We start from the raw sequence: 15041 nt of genomic DNA, 5'->3' as shown, positions 1-15041 counted from the left end.
TGCAAACCTGCTGGTGCCTAAACCCCCTTCGTGTGTATACGCAAGCAGATCAAATACGCACGTTAAAGATCCTGTAATCCATGTCAGCGTTCGGTGGGTTATGGAAACAAGAACATACCCAGCATGCACCCCGCGGAGTATGGCCGCCTATAAGGCGGGGTAAAAACGGTCAAATACTTAAAAAGCCCACTCGTATACATACGTGTGAACGTGGGAGTTGCAGCCCACGAGCGCAGAAGGAGAAGGACTATAGCTTATAGATCGCAAATTGCTGGTAAGTGCTTGAAATGGTGGGAACCGACCAAAGAAACTCTGACCTCGATTTAGAAGCCTAAGAAATAATCACTTCTGCCTGTTGTAAGTCTCTTAATTATTTACTTTTATGGTATATAAATGTAATACATTACAACTATGCTCCGCGCTAGCTCTGGTCCAATCGTCTCTTTGAAGCCTCTTTGTACCTGAAACTGTCGTGACAATTGGCCACGTCTACGGCGTGACACCCTAACAATCATTTGCATCTCAGTGCACGAGGTTCCAAATCTCAGGTGGTCAATGTGCATCGCCACACACACGTTTAGGGGAGACTGTCGAATGATGCTGGTTTGTTTACTGTTCCAGCTAATATACGATGTGGACACCAATTTACTGACAGCGGTACATACTGTTGGTCTTTTTGTGTCGGTATATCCACATAGATCAATAGCGCTACTATGATTTTTACATAGTCTTCAAAATGAGCGGGTTATGTGTAAATTAGTCGAGATAAAAAAAAAAAGATACATGATTTTGGATGGGCAGCGTTCACACATGAATGATTTACACTCACGGATATGATTTACATTTATGTTTTTCATTTTTCATTTTCTTCTTGTTGTTTATTTAATTTACACTTTATGTATACTTACCAATTGATGTGCCGAAAAGGATTTTTATTTATTTCGGTTTTTCCAATTAAATATTTTGTTTATTCTTGTAATATGCTACAGCGAAGTACTTTTATTTGCGCTTCACAAGTACAGGCTGAAGTCTGGTTTTCCTTGTTATCGTACTTCGATGTTAACTGCTAATCATATCACAAGCCTTTGTTCTCTGTACGCCTTCAACTGACCTGAACTGGGAATCCAGATAATGTTCAATGGAAAAAAAACACCTTGGGTTGTAAATCGTTGCCATAGCAAGCTAAATGGTTTTTTTTCTGTATTCAAGCACTCCCTTTAAAGAATTTCTACTTCTTTTTTTATCACTGCGGCAAAAGACATTCAACACTCTTTTTTTTTAATCTTTTATACACTACGTTTATGATTATTATTTTGTTGATTACGGTCTTCGATGCGTGTCCGTCCATGCTGAAGTCTTGAGAAATCAACCATTGTAATTATATAAGATTTTTAAAAAGAAAGAAGGTGATAAATTTGAAAGAAAAAACCCCGAAGACGGAGTTTGGTTGCCAACATGGCGGGGTAAAAACAGTCATGCACTTCAAAGCCTATTCGTGTACATACGAGTGAACGAGGTAGTTGCAGCCCACGAACGAAGAAGAAGAAAGAAAAAAAAAGACCAAACGAATGAAAGACAAAGAAAAGCCATGAAAGAAGAGAAATATGATGAAGCAAGAGGACAAGAAAGAAAGAAGAGGAGAAAGAAAAGGACAGAGGACAAGAAAGAAAGAAAGAACAGGAGGAAGAAAAGGACAGAGGACAAGAAAGAAAGAAAGAACAGGAGGAAGAAAAGGACAGAGGACAAGAAAGAAAGAAGAGGAGAAAGAAAAGGACAGAGGACAAGACAGAAAGAAAGAAGAGGAGAAAGAAGAGGACAAGAAAGAAAGAACAGGAGAAAGAAAAGGACAGAGGACAAGAAAGAAAGAACAGGAGGAAGAAAAGGACAGAGGACAAGAAAGAAAGAAAGAACAGGAGAAAGAAAAGGACAGAGGACAAGAAAGAAAGAAGAGGAGAAAGAAAAGGACAGAGGACAAGAAAGAAAGAACAGGAGAAAGAAAAGGACAGAGGACAAGAAAGAAAGAAGAGGAGAAAGAAAAGGACAGAGGACAAGAAAGAAAGAAGAGGAGAAAGAAAAGGACAGAGGACAAGAAAGAAAGAAAGAAGAGGAGAAAGAAAAGGACAGAGGACAAGAAAGAAAGAAAGAAGAGGAGAAAGAAAAGGACAGAGGACAAGAAAGAAAGAAAGAAGAGGAGAAAGAAAAGGACAGAGGACAAGAAAGAAAGAACAGGAGAAAGAAAAGGACAGAGGACAAGAAAGAAAGAAAGAAAGAAGAGGAGAAAGAAAAGGACAGAGGACAAGAAAGAAAGAAGAGGAGAAAGAAAAGGACAGAGGACAAGAAAGAAAGAACAGGAGGAAGAAAAGGACAGAGGACAAGAAAGAAAGAAGAGGAGAAAGAAAAGGACAGAGGACAAGAAAGAAAGAAGAGGAGAAAGAAAAGGACAGAGGACAAGAAAGAAAGAAAGAAGAGGAGAAAGAAAAGGACAGAGGAAAAGAAAGAAAGAAGAGGAGAAAGAAAAGGACAGAGGAAAAGAAAGAAAGAAAGAAGAGGAGAAAGAAAAGGACAGAGGACAAGAAAGAAAGAACAGGAGAAAGAAAAGGACAGAGGAAAAGAAAGAAAGAAAGAAGAGGAGAAAGGAAAGGACAGAGGACAAGAAAGAAAGAAGAGGAGAAAGAAAAGGACAGAGGACAAGAAAGAAAGAAGAGGAGAAAGAAAAGGACAGAGGACAAGAAAGAAAGAAGAGGAGAAAAAAAAGGACAGAGGAAATGAGCGAGGAGGAAGTTGCCACGTATGGTCCACTGGTTTTTCACCTCACCTAGTTATCAGCTGTAAAAGAAGAAGGAGAACGTACTTCAAATGTCTCTAATTGTGCTGTTTCTAAGAACAAACCTGCAGAGAAAGCTTCTTTTTTTTTTTCTTTTTTTATTACCACCTGCAAAGACGACTCAGGAAATATATAATTATGGCCATTTTGATCAAGCCTGTCTGGTGTTTCTGCAGTCGTAAAATCACTTCGACCAAGTTAGCCCTTTCGTGGCCTCCACATCCCCAGTTTTCTGATCGTTTCCTGAGTTCTGGCATCATGTTCTTGTCACCCCAGTTTTCTGATCGTTTCCTGAGTTCTAGCATCATGTTCTTGTCACCCCAGTTTTCTGATCGTTTCCTGAGTTCTAGCATCATGTTCTTGTCACCCCAGTTTTCTGATCGTTTCCTGAGTTCTAGCATCATGTTCTTGTCACCCCAGTTTTCTGATCGTTTCCTGAGTTCTAGCTGAGTTCTAGCATCATGTTCTTGTCACCCCAGTTTTCTGATCGTTTCCTGAGTTCTAGCATCATGTTCTTGTCACCCCAGTTTTCTGATCGTTTCCTGAGTTCTGGCATCATGTTCCTGTCACCCCAGTTTTCTGATCGTTTCCTGAGTTCTGACATCATGTTCTTGTCACCCCAGTTTTCTGATCGTTTCCCGAGTTCTAGCTGAGTTCTAGCATCATGTTCTTGTCAGCCCTGTCCTCTTTTCTCTCCTCTCTCACCCCACCTCCTTCCTCTTTTCTCTGTCAGTCTACACTGAGGTAATGAATCCTCTGACACAATTCCTCGGATGTAAGAAGAAAAAAATCGAAAATGTCTTATTTGCTAACCACACAAAAAAGGTTTTGCATGAGGTAATAGAAACTATGGTTAGCTGGTTGACTCTTTAACAGGCTCAGAGTGTGTGTGTGTGTGTGTGTGTGTGTGTGTGTGTGTGTGTGTGTGTGTGTGTGTGTGTGCTTAATTGGGGTGAGGGTGCGGGGGGATGTTTTGTTGTTTGTTTGTTTGTTTGTTTTTGTTTGTTTTGTTTTGTTTGTGGGAGGTTGTGGGGAGGGTGTTTATGTTTCACTGTACATAAAATAATCCTTAGAAAGCCGTAGATTCCATGACATTTCCAGAAGAATTTCTGGGAGGATGAATTATTCTGGCGAAGTGTATATAGTTGAGTGTGAAGGCATCCAATAGTAGTGTCTGTATTTCAAAAAGAGACACACAGACAAGACAGACTGGGTTTGTTGTAGCTGTATGGTGAACCGACAGAGAAATCAAGACAAAAAGGTTTACCCAGTGATTATGTTCCGGACAAAACAGACATGACTGGCCTATCATTTTCTGGCGTTTGTCTGCTTTATGGGCCCAACTAACTGTTGTTCTTGTTGTTGTCGTTTTACAACAGTTCTTATTCGGTCTATACCAAAACTTGATATTTCACACACACACACACACACACACACACACACACACACACACACACACACACACACACACACATGCGCGTGCACACAAACACGCGCGCGCGCACAGACACACACACACACACACACACATATATATATATATATATATATATTCACTCACCTGCTCACACACACACACACACACACACACACACACACACACACACACACACGCACGCACGCACGCATGCACACACGCACACACACACGCACACTCTCTCTCTCTCTCTCTCTCTCTCTCTCTCTCTCTCTCTCTCTCTCTCTCCCGCATACGTACGCATACTACACAGTACAGATCCTCGCGACATGTTGAGAGCATATTACTGTCAGCATATTATCATACATGCACGGTTCTATGGGGTAGAAAATGAGAATCCCCCCCGCCCCCCGTCCACACAACCCCTCATCCCCCCCACACTCCCCCCCAAAAAATCCAGCGAACAATGAAGACCATTTCTTTTGACCCTTTGTGACTCATCCACACCACATTGTGACACCTTCCCTTCCGACCCTCCCCCACCCCCCCCCCACCCCCAACCTTCTTTCCCTTCCGACCCTCCCCCACCCCCACCCCCAACCTTCTTTCCCTTCCGACCCTCCCCCACCCCCACCCCAACCTTCTTTCCCTTCCGACCCTCCCCCACCCCCACCCCCAACCTTCTATCCCTTCCGACCCTCCCCCACCCCCAGCCCAACCTTCTTTCCTCGAACACCCTTCTCCCCCTCCCCCTCCTTAACACCGCTCCCCATCCTTGCTGACTGGAATTAAACTCAATGATGTGTATACATACATATGACCCATAAACTGCAGCTGTTGGTATTCATTGTGTTCACTGCTTGCTGTTTTGTTGTGTCTGTTTTCGCTGTATTCATACTGACAGTTACCAGCAGTTTCTGGTGAGTCCATGAACAGGACTTTGTAGGGTTTTTTTAATTCTTTTTTTTTTCTTTAACCCCATGACTGCTGTTCCCCCAGCGGGGATGCCGGGGGTCTTTCATTCTAAATAGCATCCCCGCCTTCTGTGAATTCTGTGCTAGAAATTTTCTCTTTTCTGTTACTCTCTTTGTTTCTGCCTTTTTCTTTTTTCACTGTGTCTCCTTTTTCAGCCTTCCCAGTCCACTCCCGTTTCCTGTTTTCAAGCAAGCCTTGACACTTTTTTCTCTTTTCCGCAGTCTATGAGGTACTGTCTGTGCTGTTTGGCTCTGGCTGCCCATTCTGCAGTGTTATTTGCCGATATGGCCTTTTTATGTACTTTTTGTTGGGAGTATTGTTTTTTTCCCCTTTTTTTACGATTTTTGGTCATCTGGGGATGATAAAGTAAGCGGAATGGCTGGCGTCCTCAGCATGGCCTAGTCTTATTTGCCATAAGGAACTAAATGGTTGGGATACTGTGTCATGAACTGTCTTTTGCAGGTTTGTCTTAGTGTGGGTTTTTTTGTTGGGTTTTTTTTGTTTGTTTTTGTTTTTTGTAGATGTGACATTTTTTTGTGTTGACGCGGTTGAGCATTAATTTTGTATGGTTTGACAGTCCTGATTTGGCCCTGTGCCGTCGTCTGGACAAAAGAATAATTGACTGCTGTTGACAAGTATTTTTTTATTGTCAGTGAAGGGCTGTCACCTCATTGAGACAAGGGATTGGTCTTGGAACAGTCAACATTCTTTATCTGACTTCTTCCTCTTAGGACTGTATTACAATTCGATCAGCAAAATCAATGGCACCAAAAAGCGGTTACTTGATGTTTCACTCACACACACACGCGCGCGCTCGCGCGCGCACAGAGAGAGAGGGGGGGAGGGGCGGGGAGGGGGGATGATGGATGTAAAATAATAAATAAGCAGCGTGGTCATTATTCACTGCCGTCGGGAAACAAAAATTTCGTTTGTTTCGTTTATTCATTTACAGTCTGTTCATCTAAGATTATGATATTACACTGACAAACTTTCGTTTCGTTTTGTTTGGTAACTACGATTTGACGTTACTGCCACACCAATCTCTCATCACCAAGGTTACCGCAGTCTGGAGGTTAACTATGCTGTAACCTGCTGCATACGGTGTACATTCTAATGTACCGCTGGTGAGGACACATTTGTTTTCTGATGTCTCTTTGTTTACTTACCTATAAGCGCGTTGGGCTACGCCGCTGGTCAGGCATCTGCTTGGCAGATGTGGTGTAGCGTTTTTGGATTTGTCCGAACACAGTGACGTCTCCTTGAGCTACTGAAACTGAAACTGTTTACTTATGTCAAGTATAACTGACTTGTCGCGAATACCGTGTAGGCAAAGTGTTGCAGAGGATAAATACATTGTGATCATTTCATTGTTGGTTTTGTTGTGGGTTTGTTTGTTTTTTCTCTCATAATGACCTGGATGTGTGTTATCCATGTCTTCGGAATGAATTTTGAATTATCGTTTCTATGCCCGTTTTTATATGTGTATTATTATAATTGTAAGCATCATCACCATCGTCATCATGTCGTCATCATCACCATCACCATCATCATCATCATCACCATTGTCAAAATTGTTGCTGGTGTTTGTAACTCCTGTTCAGTTGCAGACTCCTTTTAGAGAAAAAACGACGATTCAGATCGAACTGGTGTATGCATTTGTAGTAAGTGTGCGCGCGTAAATTATTGTGAACAAAGGTATGAGCGCTCTGCGCGCGCGCGCGCGCGCGCGTGTGTGTGTGTGTGTGTGTGTGTGTGTGTGTCTGTCTGTCTGTCTGTTCTTGTGCCTGTGTCATTGTGTCAGTGTCTGTGTCTGCGTGTGATGGTGTCTATTGATAAATGAAAGATGATGAATAACTAACTAAATAAATAGATAAATAAACAGGTCAATAATGATTTTAAAACTTGTGCTTTATGTCCTAATATATCCATTTTCTCCAAGAAACTTTGGCAGTTTTCCACGGGCTGAAATGATATTACAGTGAAATTCTAAACACTGTTTAAAACTGAAAGTAAAAGGTTGCTGGTTTCAGCCTGGCCGCATACAGGAAATACATTTGATTAAGTTGCTGTTGTTTTTAAATCAGTACTGAATCCATTGTGGGGTTTTTATGTGACAAATTGGGCAATGTTTCGTGGCTATATATATATATATATATATATATATATATATATATATATATCTTATAATTTTGTTAATGCTGAAGCCAGGTATATGCTGACGTACAAGACTGATACATTTCGTTTTCTTTGATACTGTTACTTTCTGGCTCCTTTCCACTACAGACCTCTGATAACCTCTCAAGGCCCTGGACAGCTCGTTTGGTTTATGCGTAGATCATACATCTGCTCCTTTTGTTGTGTTTTTTAAAGCAGATGTGGTGTCGCGTTTATGGATCAGCCCGCATACTTTGACGCCTCCTTGAATCTGAACCTGAAACGTTTTATTTATTTATTTATTCATTTTTAGACATCTTGCTATAGCACATATTCTTGAAGCTCTATGCGCTTAACTATTTTTCACGCTATATAGAATAGAACAGAATGTCTTTATTACCAAGTGTACCGGGTCACAAGGAATACTGGGGGGCGGGGTGGGGGGTGGGGTAGTACAAAACAAGGTACGAACAGAAATCGAAAATCACACACAAACACAGGTACAGTAGAAATTAGGATACATACAAGTGCATATCGATATAAAAACATGTGCATACTCACATATGCACGCACTGCACACACACACACACACACACACACACACACACACACACACGTTTGAACAGAAGCCGCATATTACATGTGGATGGGGCTGATGACTAGATCTTCAGGTAGATGGTTGTTGATTGAAATATATAATGAAAAAAAAAAATGGAAATCTGTAAAATGCAAGCTGTTATAAGTCCCAAGAAGTTCCATCCATAGCGATTTCCAGTCCCAAAGTTTTGGCATTGATGAACCTGTATTGTGATCGGCGTGGTGCGGTGGTGACATTGTATTTTAGATTTTTTTTTTTTTTTTTTAATTTGTTTAATTGCATATTTTTTTTATTTCATTTCGTTTCGTTTTCTTTTCATTTCCTGTTTATTTTATTTTCATTTTATCTTCTTTCATTTCGGTCTTTTTTTTGGGGGGAGGGGGGTTTATATTCTGTTTTACCTTATTCTATTTTCATTTAAGTTATTGTTATGTTAAGATGTTTTCCTTTTGTTATCATTATCACTCGTTATTCCGCATGGGAGTGCGTGATTTAACCCGGGTGGTGTCATTTCATTTTATAATTTGATTTATTCTGTTTTATTCTATTTCATTTTGTTTGGTTCTACAATTTGCCTGTAATGAATGCTAAGCTTCGAGAAATCTCTTAGGATGGCAGAAATAAATAAATCCGTGATTATTTTGTTTTTGTTTTTTGATTATGTTTGGGTGTCTGTTAATGTATTTATTTATCTCTTTATTCATTTGTTTGTGAAACATGCGTCAGACATCCAACGGTAGTTGTTGTTGCTGTTGTTGTGTGTGTGTGTTGTCTCGTTGTTGTTGTTGTTTACACGCTTCTTAGTGTGCGGTGAATGTGTGTGTGTGGGTGTGGGTGTGTGTGTTTGAGTGTGTGCGCATGCGTGCGTGTATGTGTGCATGTGTTTGTGTGTGTGTGTGTGTGTTAATTCATGCGTACCTGCCTGCATGTGTGTGTGTGTGTGTGTTTGCGCGCGCGTGCGCTTGTATGCATGTATGTGTGAGCGGATGTTTCATCACTGTTGTTAAATTCAAACTGTAGTAGATTTTGTGCGTATTTTCTTTCATTAAAAAGGGGTATTAGTGTTATAATTATGATCATCGTGTTTCATGTTATATTCTATGTGTAACATACACATTACAAAAATATAGCCGTCAGTCAGTGATTTTTTTTCTTCCAAGGAAAAGGATTCGGTTACTAAACGTACCTCATGTATTGATTTTGTTTATGATGAATAAAGGATTTACAAACCAAAGTGTGTGTCCGTCTTTCGCTCTGTGTGTGTGCTGTCTCTCTCTCTCTCTCTCTCTCTCTCTCTCTCTCTCTCTCTCTCTCTGTGTGTGTGTGTGTGTGTGTGTGTGTGTGTGTGTACCTCTCTCTTGCTCTGTCTCTCTCTCACACACACACACACACACACACACACACACACACACACACACACACCAGCGCGCGCACAAACACATACAAATACATGTACACACACTTACACGATCGCACACGCGAAACATAAACATATACACATACACAAATGTATACACACGCACGCACGCGTGCATGCACACACACACACACACACACACACACACACACACACACACACACACACACACACACACACCACGCACCCTTTTATTAATAAATCACACTTCCCCTATTGATGACAGGAAAATCAATTCATCAAACGCAATCTAATCATACCCAAGCAAGATTCTTTGAGAGATTTGATTTGGTTTCATTTTTATTTCAGTGATTTTTTTTTTTTTCGATTTAATTTGCAGCATAATGAGAAACAAGGATAAGAACAGAAAAAGGAATACCATTTCACCGTTTTTTTTCCTTTTTTTTTAAATAAGTTAGTGCTGACAGCTGTGTCATTTGTTCCTCTATCACGCAAGCTATTACAGAAGCCTTGAACTAAATTTCCGCATTCACATATGCCTGCGCGCGCACACTTAATATTCATTCACACACTCACGCATATGCATCGCGCACACGCATTGCACGTTTGACAGCTGAAAATGGAGTTGAGAGATCTGTGGAAGAGAGAGACAGACAGAGAGTGAGAGAAACAGAGAGACAGGGAGAAGATTAATTTTCTTTATTTAACGTTCCATCACACATACTGGTGTTTGTAGACAATTTGTTAAAGTAAAATAGATTTTTTTTTTTTAATCGAGGCAACCATGTGTTTGTTCTGTTCTGTATCCGTATATTCTTTGAAGCTTATTCGGGATTAAAAGGCGATGCTAGTCTTGAATAAAAGCTAATATTTATTTGCACATTTCTTCTGCGGTCCATAAGCAGGACTGGTCTCATTGCCAACAGCGCTACAGATCATGCTTTTTTCTTTTCTTTTTTTTTTTTTAAACCTTGTCAGTCTGTCTTTGCCTCATTGATATCAATATTCAGAAACTAACATATGCTCCCCTCTCTCTCTCTCTCTCTCTCTCTCTCTCTCTCTGCTTTCTTTTTCATTGTACCGCATACGACGATAAACGAAAAAACTGTAGTATGATAAATTCTTTCTTTGGTAATCCTAGCCTAGTGAGTATTATTTCGAATGACAATGAAAACTCTTTGAAAGCTCTAGCTAGATTCATTGCAGAAGCAATGCTTGTGAGAAAAAAGATAATGGAACAAAATGACAACTAATCCAATGATGATCCACATTTAACCGCACGTTTCATGTATATATCTGTACGCATGTGAGTGCGTGCATTATTATGTATTTTGCGCGCGCGCGCGCGTGTGTATGTGTGTGTGTGTGTGTGTGGTTAGAACCATTCAAGAGGTGCAACAATATGCTTAATATGATATCCCCCTTGTCCTGAGGGCTGTATTGCTTTGCGGACAAAAAATGACTTTTCACGTTTTCTCTCTCTCTCTCTCTCTCTCTCTCTGAGCTGTTCTCACGAGCTAGGTGGACGGCTTTTCCAGACGGCTCCTCGATAGTAACAAAATTTGTGTTATCGTGTAATCTATTTATGTCGTGTGTAAACAAAGGTATTCTGCACATTTTGGTGTAAAAATCGTTGTGTCTGAAAAAATCTTTAAATTTTAAGCAATAATTCGCAGTGTGATCCGGAGTACCCTTTCTACAGTACACATGCACCGAAGAGACAGCTCACGGACTGAAGTTGCAGTGCCACTGTTGTGTGTCTGTTCGGGTTGTGTACAGTGGATATCACTCCCCGACGTGTGAACTGTGTTGTGTGTGCCAGTGGAGTATTAATAATTCATTATGATCTGTGCTGCGTGATGCAATGTGTGGTTCCGGCACTGTGACGCTCAGTAAGTACTATGTGTTGTCTTGTTTCTGTGTCATTTGAAGTTGTTGCCTTTGAAATCTTAATAATGTCAGTTCTACCTTACGGTTTTGCCCGTTTGCTTGTTTTCTATTACTTCGTTGTTTATACTATTTCTTGTCAGTGATCAACTGTTTTCTATTAGCTCGTTGTTTATACTATTTCTTGTCAGTGATCAACTGTTTTCTATTAGCTCGTTGTTTATACTATTTCTTGTCAGTGATCAACTGTTTTCTATTAGCTCGTTGTTTATACTATTTCTTGTCAGTAATCAACTGTTTTCTATTAGCTCGTTGTTTATACTATTTCTTGTCAGTGATCAACTGTTTTCTATTAGCTCGTTGTTTATACTATTTCTTGTCAGTGATCAACTGTTTTCTATTAGCTCGTTGTTTATACTATTTCTTGTCAGTGATCAACTGTTTTCTATTAGCTCGTTGTTTATACTATTTCTTGTCAGTGATCAACTGTTTTCTATTAGCTCGTTGTTTATACTATTTCTTGTCAGTAATCAACTGTTTTCTATTAGCTCGTTGTTTATACTATTTCTTGTCAGTGATCAACTGTTTTCTATTAGCTCGTTGTTTATACTATTTCTTGTCAGTGATCAACTGTTTTCTATTAGCTCGTTGTTTATACTATTTCTTGTCAGTGATCAACTGTTTTCTATTAGCTCGTTGTTTATACTATTTCTTGTCAGTGATCAACTGTTTTCTATTAGCTCGTTGTTTATACTATTTCTTGTCAGTAATCAACTGTTTTCTATTAGCTCGTTGTTTATACTATTTCTTGTCAGTGATCAACTGTTTTCTATTAGCTCGTTGTTTATACTATTTCTTGTCAGTGATCAACTGTTTTCTATTAGCTCGTTGTTTATACTATTTCTTGTCAGTGATCAACTGTTTTCTATTAGCTCGTTGTTTATACTATTTCTTGTCAGTATGCTAATAAGTCGGTCACTGCGACCGCCTCTACCATTTGAAACTTAAGATTTATTCATTCATTCGTTCACTCATTTTTTTCTGTCTGTCTGTTTCTGTCTTTGTCTCTGTTTCTGTTTGTCTGTCTCTGTCTCCTCTCTCTCTCTCTCTCTCTCTCTCTCTCTCTCTCTCTCTCTCTCTCTCTCTCGTTCATCATTTTTCTCCTTGCCTTCTTACTCTTCACCTCCTCTCTCGGAAACCTCCTCTGTTCTACCTCCTCCTCTCTCGGAAACCTCCTCTATTCTACCTCCTCCTCTCTCGGAAACCTCCTCTGTTCTACCTCCTCCTCTCTCGGAAACCTCCTCTGTTCTACCTCCTCCTCTCTCGGAAACCTCCTTCTATTCTACCTCCTCCTCTCTCGGAAACCTCCTCTATTCTACCTCCTCCTCTCTCGGAAACCTCCTTCTATTCTACCTCCTCCTCTCTCGGAAACCTCCTCTATTCTACCTCCTCCTCTCTCGGAAACCTCCTTCTATTCTACCTCCTCCTCTCTCGGAAACCTCCTCTATTCTATCTCCTCCTCTCTCGGAAACCTCCTCCGTTCTACCTCCTCCTCTCTCGGAAACCTCCTCTGTTCTACCTCCTCCTCTCTCGGAAACCTCCTTCTATTCTACCTCCTCCTCTCTCGGAAACCTCCTCTATTCTACCTCTTCCTCTCTCGGAAACCTCCTCTATTCTACCTCCTCCTCTCTCGGAAACCTCCTCTATTCTACCTCCTCCTCTCTCGGAAACCTCCTCTATTCTATCTCCTCCTCTCTCGGAAACCTCCTCTATTCTACCTCCTCCTCTCTCGGAAACCTCCTCTATTCTACCTCCTCCTCTCTCGGAAACCTCCTCTATTCTACCTCCTCCTCGCCTCCATTCTTTTCATCCCCATGGCTTTCTCCACAGGTCACTGAACACAAAAAAACGACACACAGAAAAAAAAACAAAATGGTAACGACGAACCTGTCTTGTGTTTCCGGAGTCGTAAATCACTTCCGCCAACGTTTGACCTCTCGTAGCCTCCATACCTCCCAGTGTCTGGAGATTGTTGCTTGATTCTATTTTTAGCATTATTTTTTTCTATTTTTAGTATCCATCCTCGTCATCCATGTCTTCTTCTTAACCCTCCTCTCTCACCCCTCCTCCTTCCAGTTTTCTTCTCTGTCAGCCCACACTGAAGTAATAAACCTTCCAAGAAACGTGGAATCTTAAGAAACATATATATCTATATATAGGACAGGGGAGGGGCCAAGAACTGAAACCAACAGCGAAAAAAACAAATCAGCGTCGAGGTGAGTGAGACAGCAGGCAATACAGTCCTCCTTGTGGATCGATTAAGTGCAGCACTTGAGTGCTTGGATGAGGTGACAAAAAGATAGAAACGTGGGGAGAGGGAGAGGGAGGTGGGGGTGTATGGGGAGGGGGGGGTGGTGTGAGAGCAGGAGGGGCGAAGAAAATCTAACATGCTGAACTCCAGATTTGTTTGCTTTAAAGGCAGCCTCACGCTGTCAGTACATCAGCATCTGTCTCCCACTGTCTCCACTGATTCTTTGGAGGATATTTGGTGTGTGGACGGGAGTGGGGGTGGAGAGCAATAGGGGGCCGGGGGGGGGGGATAGGCAGTTTCCCTTGGGAATGAACGGGGTCGAGGGGGATTGGGAGGGGGGGAGGGGGGGGATGAACGTGATTCAGATCAAACTGGATCATCTGCAGGACATGTATAAGGAATTTTGTCAGACACGGGTGTCGAACAAATCCAAATCTGGACCATGCGTCTGATTTTAATGTGCAAGTTGCGAAAAAATAGTTCATTCCAGGATAACTTCTTTTTTTTAATGCGAAAAATAACAGATCATTTGCAAATAGCAATCCATGAAAAATCGTGAATAGAATGTGAATGTGAATGCGAATCATATGTTGGATATAAGGCCAAAGCCTTTTATGAAGAGGGTGCATGGACATGCAAGCCATATTACAGAAATGACAAAATGCTTCGCACACACAAATAATATCAGCTGTCATCGTTAACAAAACTGAAGTTCCGTAAAGACATTGCCTTCCTTGATAGATGTCAGATTTATTGAGGGCGGTAAAGTCAGAGAGAAGCAGAGAGAGAGAGAGAGAGAGAGAGAGAGAGAGAGAGAGAAGCAGAGAGAGAGAGAGAGAGAGAGAAGCAGAGAGAGAGAGAGAAGGAGAGAGAAGCAGAGAGAGAGAGAGAAGCAGAGAGAGAGAGAGAAGCAGAGAGAGAGAGAGAGAGAGAGAGAGAGAGAAGCAGAGAGAGAGACAGAGAGAGAGAAGCACAGAGAGAGAGACAGAGAGAGAGACAGAGAGAGAGAGAGAAGCAGAGAGAGAGAGAGAGACACACAGAGAGAGAGAGAGACAGAAAGAGAGAGAGAGAGAAGCAGAGAGAGAGAGAGAGAGAGAGAAGCAGAGAGAGAGAGAGAAGCAGAGAGAGAGAAGCAGAGAGAGAGAGAGACAGAGAGAGACAGAGAGAGAGACAGAGAGAGAGAGAGAGAGAGAGTCCTAATGATGTCGGCGCACAGTCAGGGTATGAATGTTGCTGTCATCCATCATCCATCATCCATCATCCATCGTCTGAAATGCAGAACCTAGATGTGGTACAATTATGTTCTTTTGATTCTTTTTATTACTGTGTGTGTGTGTGTGTGTGTGTGTGTGTGTGTTCGTGGGGACTTTTCAGAGTGAAAACTTCTACTCCTCCTTCTTCCTACTCCTTCTTCTTCCTCTCTTCTTCATCACCTCCACAGGTCACTGAACACTAAAACAACACAGAGAAAATGGTAACAACGAACCTACCTGGTGT

This window comes from Babylonia areolata, chromosome 5 (assembly GCF_041734735.1).
Source record: "Babylonia areolata isolate BAREFJ2019XMU chromosome 5, ASM4173473v1, whole genome shotgun sequence".
Taxonomy (NCBI): domain Eukaryota; kingdom Metazoa; phylum Mollusca; class Gastropoda; order Neogastropoda; family Buccinidae; genus Babylonia; species Babylonia areolata.
Note: the sequence above shows the minus strand (reverse complement) of the source record.